The sequence below is a fragment of the Coturnix japonica genome, chromosome 1 (assembly GCF_001577835.2).
Source record: "Coturnix japonica isolate 7356 chromosome 1, Coturnix japonica 2.1, whole genome shotgun sequence".
Classification (NCBI taxonomy): domain Eukaryota; kingdom Metazoa; phylum Chordata; class Aves; order Galliformes; family Phasianidae; genus Coturnix; species Coturnix japonica.
This window is the reverse complement of record NC_029516.1, coordinates 88,351,081-88,358,171: the sequence shown is the minus strand read 5'-3', so window position 1 is coordinate 88,358,171 and position 7,091 is coordinate 88,351,081. Positions and strand designations below refer to the sequence as shown.

At 41.7% G+C, this 7,091-nt stretch overlaps 1 long non-coding RNA gene across 1 annotated transcript; it reads left to right on the top strand.

The window, feature by feature from the left end:
- Nucleotides 1-2,157: 2,157 nt before the first annotated feature.
- Nucleotides 2,158-6,835, top strand: LOC107322390. The gene is made up of 2 exons (XR_001558923.1): nt 2,158-2,450; nt 5,009-6,835. It is a non-coding gene; the product is annotated as an uncharacterized LOC107322390 (long non-coding RNA).
- The last annotated feature ends 256 nt before the right edge of the window (nt 6,836-7,091 follow it).

The window sequence follows — 7,091 nt, the reverse complement described above, 5'->3', positions numbered from 1 at the left end:
TTCGTATTTGTAGTCCCAATTGTAAATGTGACTTGCTTTCTTTATTAGCTGATGCACACTACACTTAACAAAATGAGTTTATGTTATGTCTTAAGATGTTCTTGTTTACAAGTGCACTGTTCCCTGCAGAAGGGTAATTTTAATGTCGTAAGAAACTTCATGCTGTTTCCAACACTGATAGCCCTAATGTATACAGCCCTCCCTAAAAAGGAAATGAAAAAAAGGAGGAATGCAAAAAGCTCTGCATGAAAGCCAGGTTAGGACCAGGCTGAGCTGCCCTTTCTCTCTGGTGGTGATGGGCACAGAGCAGCGCTCTCCTCCTGCCTCCTGCCATTTTCTCCTTTTAGGGTAGCAAATCCCAATCTGCAAAGTTCACAGTGGCACAGGAGCCACAGCCAGTTCCAGGAATCTGCTGCCGCTCCCTGGGTCAGCTCAACGTTGCTTTCATCAGAAGTGTCACTGCGATGGAGAGAAGTTGTTAGAAAGAGTTTCGGGAGGCACTGACATAATCAGGTCAGCTGGAGGTGCATAAACAAGAGGGGGGGGGGAGGTAACAAAACCCATGGAGAAATGCATGTCTCTCCACCCTATCCCTGGGAGACACGAAGTGAAAAGGCTTCGCTTTCACCTGCTGGCATGGCATTTTTACTCTCTGCTTTTGTCTTTTTGGCTGTAAGACGTTTTCTTCTGACAGACACAAGGACGTTTTCATCTTATTATTATCAAGCCAGGCAGATACTTTTTTAGCAGGCTGCTTTGTGGTGATGTGCTCCCTGCTGCCAGGATGTCTGTCACTGGGAGGGAGGGGGACTGGGCCTCTCTGGAGGATCTGGGGCCACTGGGGAGGGGAGAAAAGGGAACTTAAAGGAATGCCATGTTTTGCAGGGACATCCAGGGAGCTTGTGTCTCTCTGACAATGAAAACATTACCGGGCTTTTGTATTTTCTCATCTTGTGAGCCTGTTGAAATTATTTCCTGACAAGCAGAATCTGAAGAGAGCTGGGAAAATATGTTATACAGTTTGCATCTGGAAGTGGCACATGTGGAATGAAAAGTTTAGCAGCAGGTTACTCTTACAAATGAGGCTGAAAAACATCTTTTTCAACTTGTCTTCTTTAAAAAATTAATGAAATTTACTGGAGAATTCACTTGTTTGATATGACATCAGCTATATCTGAACTAGGGCCTACAGTCCTGGCTGGGAGACAAAGCACCATGCATTTGTCAGGCATTTAGAGTACATACATGCTAACATACATGCCAGTATTTCATAGAATCAAAGGATATTCCAAGTTAGAAGGGATCTATAGGGATCATCAAGTTCAACTCCTGGCTTCACATAGCACCACCAAAAAATCAGATCCTATGTCTGAGAGCACTGTCCAGACGCTCCTTGAACGGTGTCATTCTTGGGGTCATGACCATTGCCTGGGGGGCTTGTTCCAGAGCCCAGCCACCCTCTGGTGGAGAACCTTTTCCTGACACCCTCCCCTGCCACAGCCCAATGCCATCCCCTTGGGTCCTGTCATTGTCACCAGAAAACAGAGCTTAGTGCTGCCCCTCCACTCCCCTCATGAGGAACCCATAGGCTTTAATGAAATCCCTAGCTATGTTATTTTAAGATAACTGATTTCATGGGGAAGAAAGATGATGGCAGATTTTGTCCTTTATGCTGTCACTGCTTCTGAACAATTTGTTTTCCTTTTGATGTAGGAGGCTTGGAGAAGATGACAAGGTATCTCCATCATCCAGGTCTACATCAAGCATCCAGATAAACCAAAAAAGGAAGCGACTCTGATCGAGAGAAAGTTGGGAAACTCCTTTTGTTCATCGCAGGCTGCATCTTTATGTTCCACTGCTGCGCTGAGCTGTGAGAACTCACAATTTAAAGGGGCTGGTTTAAGGAATGAAGTTCTCCTCACAGAACTCTGAAGTGCTCTAAGGATAAGCTGCAGTTATCTGGTTGGCCACTGTGATCTTCTCTATCCACCAGTACTGAGCTGATCACTGTCTGTGACATTAATGGGCAAAGATCTGCAGGAGTTTTGGATAGTAAAGGTGTATGTTTGGTGGTCCTGCTAGGCAGGGGGGTTGGAACTACATGATCCTTGAGGTCCCTTCCAACCCGGGTAATTCTGTGATTCTGTGATTCTGTGATAAGGCCAATGCTTTTCTAAGTACAACTTCCCGCTCTGGCAAGAGAATGGCAGTGTATTACTCTCTGTATTTGGATTACTATCATGCTTTCCACCTACTTACACTTCACTTGCAATTTAGGATAAGTAGAGTCATCATCTTCATTTTATGCCCCAAGCCTTTGTCTAATACAGCTGTGTGGTGTTAACAGCTGCTGGTTTTTATCATAGAAGTGGCTGCATTTTAGGAATAGGCAATGAGATTTTTGCTTTCCAGCTCGTTCAACTGGCTTATGAAGCATTCTGTAGATCCAGGTGTGTAAATAGTACTTAATAATAATGATCTTAGGATAATCATTTGGTAAAAAGCGATGAGGATCCACATTTTGATGTACAATTTACCATTTGTTTATTAAGCAACCTTGGACTTATGTTTCTGAGCCACACTGAGCAAAAACCCAGGTCTAAAAATTAGATTATTGTTCTGCAATTCAGAGATTAAAATATAAATACTCTATCACTTGTATTTACATTCTTGCAGCAAATCAGGTCACCCTGACCTCTGAGCTCTGTTTTCCACAGAATGGGCCAAATCCATTCCCAGTGTGACTCCCTTGACTCCAGCACAGTTGCACAAGAGATGATTTTAGCTTATTAAGTATGTAGAGTAAGTCTGTTTTGATTAGGGATTAAAAAAATACTATTTGGGCAGAGTCTTTATCTTGCTGGCATGATATATGCTTTAATTTTATTTATTTTTTTAATGGATATTAACAGGAGCTGGCATAAATATTGTTTATATCAGAAAAACAGAGAAGGAGAGAAAGATAGAAATGGAAGAGAAAAAGGAAATGAAAGAGAAAAGGAAAAGGCATACATTTAATGTACTTTCTATCCATTGTGCAGAACTAAGGCTGAAAATGATATCAAAATTTAGGAAGAAAAGCCTAAACCAGAAGAAAAAATAAATACTACATCTTAGCAATGTCATTCTCTGGTGAAAGCACAGATTTAGTTCTGCTGCAAACGTAAGAGAGGATTGCATCCCTGTGGCTTAGTGCTCTCTCTCTGAGCTGGGTAGCCATTAGCATGGAGGGGGGATACGTTCACCCAAGCACCGCACAGAGAAAGTCCAAAGTATGAGCACCAAGAGCCTGCTAGGAGGAGGGGAAGGAAGCAAAGGGAAACAAATCTTGTGTGCTCTGTGCAAGTGGGTCACAAGCAGGGAGCTGCCTGCCCTGTGTGGGAGGTGAAGGGAAGCAGTGGGGAGAGGGCTGGGGCTGGCTGGGAAGACAAATAAAAGGAATTAGATTATTTCTGGAGTGTGGGATTGAAAGAAAGGTCAGGTGAGGTGCCTGGGAATAGGCAGAAGGACTTGGTGCAGAGAGGAGATGGCTGGAATCGCCCACGCCATGTAGCACGAAAGCTTGCAGTCAACAACTGATTTAATTCCCCAATCCCTACACGACAAAAACTAGCTGAGACAGAGCTGTCTTTCTGTTATGTCGTCTCCAATTACTTTGCCATAGCCAGGGTGCTGCAGTGCCCCAGTCCGGGTCTGGTGGCAAATAAATCTGATGGACTAGCCCTGTGAGCATTAATTCTCTGGGAGTAGTGGCAGAGTGGCATTGCCCTTTGTACATGCAAGGGCCAGGAAAAAATATACTGTAGCAGTTTTCTTCCTGATGTTTAGCCTCAGCTCCTCCCTGCAGGTCATTAAGCCCCAGGAAATACCCTGTTACACTGTCATTATTGCTTAATTATTTTCAGCTCTGTAATCTAATTTGCAGTTTGACTCTGTGTTGATTCTAGCTGGCGTATCATAACCTTTACAGTACAGGAAGTGCAAGGCAGAGCTGGCTGTACTGGCGTTTAAATCTTTTGGTGAAAAGGGCCTTTTTCTAAGCCTACAGATTCAGGAAACTCATTTTCCAGAGAGTCTGAAGCCTTTAACATTATTGAGATTTCACTTTCTCCTACTTTCTTTTTATGATATCTTACAGAGTTTACTGTGCAAAACTGAGTAATAAAGGTTATTTTATTGAATATGTGCCATTACTCCTTAGCTCTAAAGGAGGGTGTTAGAAAAATATGTCACACAGAGGTGCCGTTAACATATTCCTTTTATTTTAATTAAATCTAACAGATACTTCAGGTGCTCTGAAAACAAGGACATTGTAAACTGATAGCTACACAGGGAAGCTCTCTGAATATAGAAATTACAAATGAGATAATTCAAGTAATTTAAAGGCTGATGTTTTATTAAATAGATGCAGTCTAAAGCAGATAGTTTCTTTTCAACCAGAAATAACTGAGTTCACGTAATATCTCCTACCTCCTCAATTTCTTTAGAAATCTCCAAGACCCAACAGGAAATTGGAACTGCAGGGAGCCATCAGCTTTGAGATTCGTCTCATCAAGTCTCCCATTCTTACGTCTGGAATTGTTTTGATAAGAAAATGACAAAATGCAGTTATAATATGTACAGTTTGATGTATGGGGTGCTTTTGAGCTCAAAAGTTGTCATAGATGCCTACAGGTCACGCGAGCCTTCAGAAAAAAAGCATTTAATCTGAAATGAAGCAAATGGTGGAAGAATGGGAAGGGGTCTCTGAAGTCTCAAGGAAAAGCCATCAAAAATGGCACAGAAGGAAATCATCTAGACTAGCAGATGAGAATAGGGAAAGCTTATGGAAATTAGTGATCAGGAGTCCAAGGACTGTGTTTTGGGTAAATATCTTAATGAAGTATTGGAAACAAGATTGTATTTTGTTTTTCCTGAAGCCTTTTTTTTTCCAGTCCTTGTATGTGTGCTTCTGAACCTCAGCTTTAATCTAGGTTAAATGAGCCTTGCCATTTTTTTTTTGCTGCAGGTCTGTTATGTATTAAGATGCACTGGAATGAAAGAAGGGCCTGATCCTGCATCCTGAGGAACTCACGGTATTGGAGGTGCAGGGGAAGGATGGGAACATCTGTGCTCTCTGCACTGAGGGACCACAGGTCCATGAAGATGCTTTGAATTTATGCTAGATGGTTTCTTTTGAGAAATTGCCCATAGCTGATGCAGAAAATACTCTTTGTCTGCAGTATATAAGAGAATGCAGGCAATTTATCAGGGTGAGACTCCCTGTGTAGTTCATATACTCTGTACAAAAACTAGAGTCCAGCCTTGCTGACAGAGTCTGGCAAGGAGATTTCCATGAAGTGAAGGTGGTATGCTCTTCACTGCTGGACTCAGCTGTGTAGGGTGGCTATAAAACACTGCAAACTGTTCAAATTTCCTTATATTAGGAATGTGGATTGTGAAAATGTACAGAAGAGTTATGAGAATGTACGGCTGAGTTATTTCTGCTCCTCACTTCTCTGTCATATAGCTGAGCCTGCAAGCTCCAGCATCTCAGCTGCCAGGAGAACTGTTGTTATCACCACAGCAGGGCATTTCGGGGGCTGGTGTTAATACCCTGAAGTGACTGGTGCTCACTAACAATTACAGTGAAAAATACAATAATACTCTTGAATTACCTCACATTTGTTCAAATGCATGTGCGTAGAGGGGAAGGAAATTTGGGATGATGATTGGCATTTAGCCTCCCATACTCATATGCAGAAAAATTAATGTGGTGTTCAGTTCACCCCCCCTCACACACACAGCCCTGTGTCACCATAAAAGTAAGCCTCCAGCGATATGAAATAGTCACAGTATTGTAGTTGCACAGTTTTTCCTCTCAAAAAGCCTTGTGGCAGCCAGGCCTGGCCTTTGAATTGAACGGGTTATTCTGGCAACAGAGCTAACTGAATTAATTCAGTGTAAATGGGGCTGGAATATTCCAGGGTGTGTAAATAAAACTACACTGCTATTTAGAAAAGTTGCATTATTCCAAGTGCTCTCTTGGAAGGGAAAAACATTCCTCCAACAGACATCCTGAATACTGAACTTAGCTTGACTGACTCAAAAAAAGTATAGTAAGTTTTATGGTCTCAGCCTGTATGCATTTTTAGACTTAGAAATTCTGACTGAAGTCAGTAGAAGACCTTTGATTCATTAGTAATGCAGGATCAGATCCTCTCATAGGTGAAAGACATAACAAAGGCTAAGGAAACGGCAACTTCCCCTTTCTTCATCATGCCACATGGTGACTTTTTTCTGTGATCAGACACAAGTGCAATGATTGAGAAAGAAAGGTCTTAACACTTATAAGAAAGGCTGAAAATAGAAGATATTCTAATGACAGCTAGAAGAAGGGAATAATGTTGATATAATTGGAGTAGACAAAGGATGTTCACTTTGTGACACATTCTGAGAAACATCCAGGAGCATTTGTTATGCCAAAGCAGGTTCATGGTTCAGTGAAAATGCCATCTTCCGTTGGGGAAGTAAGCAGAAGAGGCAGCACTCCCCGAGCAGACAAGGGAACAAAAATAGTTCAGGGTTCCAGAGCAGATGATTGTGTACAAGTGTAGATGTATTATTGTGATAATAATGCTATGCTAAGTGTTCGTGGCATACCATTTTCCTTTAGTGGCTGATTCACTGAGGAATCATTAAATACTAATGCTATTTTGTAATATAGGGATGTTTCAAAATCACTTGAAGACAGCAGTGTTAGGATGTCCTACCTCCTCCTCATGTCGTTGGTACTTAGGAACCAGAGCATACTTGTATGTTTATTTCTGTATTTAAAATACATGATAAGAAAGCATGGTGAAGCCTGTTCCTTCCTCAAGCAATGTTTGATGACATGGGAATCATTCAGATTTATCTATTCATATGCTGACAGATCTGCCATAGCAATCTTATTGTAACTGTATGCTAGAAATATTGGAATCTTTGGTTTAAAGAAAAGTTGTCTGGAGAATGTGTAAAATACTATTTATTGGGAAACTTCTATCTTCCTCACTTAAACAATGGCAATTGCCATGAAGTTCTGAGGTAAGGGGAGCAAATTACAACACAGG